Source organism: Nuphar pumila, chromosome 13, assembly GCF_984573655.1.
Source record: "Nuphar pumila chromosome 13, dmNupPumi1.hap1.1, whole genome shotgun sequence".
NCBI lineage: Eukaryota > Viridiplantae > Streptophyta > Magnoliopsida > Nymphaeales > Nymphaeaceae > Nuphar > Nuphar pumila.
In genome coordinates, this window is record NC_143261.1 from 8016502 (window position 1) to 8018648 (window position 2147).

Sequence of the window (2147 nt, forward strand, 5' to 3'; positions counted from 1 at the left end):
TAGTGAGTACATCAGCCAACTGACTCTGAGTCTTCCAATATTTTAGAGACAAGCTGAATCTCAAAGAGATTAGCTTGAGGGGGCGTGCGAAGAAAAATCCAGACCACCTATGTTTGGTTTAATCTTATCTTGCATGCTATTCTTCATCACATATTCATTGGAGATTCGGGCGTATTGGACTTAAATTTATTTGATTATATGCCTCTATTTGTTGGAGAATCTCCTCTTCATCGTTATGATCATGACCACCACAATATTTTCTTTCATCTGCTTGGGGTTGCTCTGTGAGCAATAGAACTCATTTCACAGAACTTACAAAAGTTCCCAATCAACTGCACACTGGATTGCAACCCTTCATTTTTTTTTTTTACATTCAAGCTATGGATTGGCATATGCCTAGTTCTTGAAGATTCTCTTATTATTTGGTATTTGGATATTTGAAATTAGGAATCCTGCTATTTCTAGTGCAAAAGCTTTGCAATGGCTTAGTCTATGATTAATGTCATCTATGTACACAACTGACATGATATATCAATGCAAGCATGTTGATATAGCTTCTAACCATGCAATACTTCCATAAAAAAATTGATGCAGCCATTATGTTGGTTTATTCATCAGCTTCCACCTTGTTTTATGCAGTCGTGTTATGTCTTGTTACCATAAACTTTTCCTACCTTTAGTCTCCGGTCATCTGTTAGGGGGAGTCTTGCACTGTTATTAATTAGTGTAATTTAATTCAGCGACAAAAGTATATAAGATCATTTATTGTTGTCGTTCTATGTTGTTTTACTAAGGGTTTTACGTCATAATGCATTAGTTGTTCAACATCCGCTACCTCTCTCCATTATTGATAAGAATTAGCTTTCCCTCACATCAACTAGTTCCACTCTTACAACTTTCAAGAAGGATGTCAAAGGTTCCTTTCAGAGTATCAAAACATTGATATCAGATTGCATTGGGTTTTATGAGTGTTGAATGTTGGGTTGTCTTGGGTGAACTTTATCCTGGTTCATTCCTTTTTGGTCATATCATGAATGGAGATGTTTACTATTTTAAGTGAAGTTTTTTTTTAAAATTTGTTTAGGCCTATGTCACCTGAGTACGGGTGCAGGTACGGGTTCGGGTTCGGAGGGTACGATATGACAATTCCAAAAAATGTGGGTACGGGGCCATGACTATATATATATATATATATATATATATCACATAAGTACAAAATAAACTGAATATAATCTAAATATATATGCTATATCTAAAATATATATTATATACTGAAAATATAAAGTTATAAACTGAAAATATAATTCTAAATTCTAAATTGAATGCAAACTTGTATGTAGGGAGGGTAAAATGCATGTCCAGGTGTTGACGCCTGTCGACACAGGGACACGTGTGTCGACACGGGTACGGGTGGCAAAATGGAGTGTTCAGGTACCATAGGTTTAGGCAGTTGCAAGTTTATTGTGGAAATGACTGGGATGTCAATCATGTCATCATGCATGTTGTGATGGAGAAGTAAAAATATGTTTGGATAAGATCATGTAGGTCAGTGAATAAAAAAAATTGTTTTCATTATTGGCAGAGGTTAGTTGCGTACCTCACTTAAATTTAGGCCATCAAAGTTGCTGTTCCTACAGAAAGCCTTTCCCCTGGGGCTCTATGAATAACTCCAGAGATTCAAAAGGTTTAGACCTTCCCGCTGGAGCTCTACTAATAGCACTAGAGATTCAAAAGGTTTAGGCCTTCCCGTTGGAGCTCTACGAATGGCACTAGCGATGCAAAAGGTTTAGATCTCCAAGGCTATCTACAAATGTGTCGTTAAGTATGAATATTGTTTTGCAGCTAAATGAACACTTTTAGGTCTTGATGAACTTGGACATGATGGGGATGCCAATGGAGCTTTCATTATCCCTGAATAGAGATCTGCATTGACTTGAACCGATTCCTTGGCTAAGAATCCATAGTTTATGAACTTGGCAAACGAGAATCCAGTTATTATTGGAGCATGTGAACAAAGAAAATATCAATGAGGCTACTGTAGTTCTGTTAATTTCAATTTAAAGACCCACCTTTTGCTACCAAAAACATTTTAAAAACCTATTTTTCCCCTAAATCTGTCAAATAAAGACTTTAGTCGGAGTAACTCA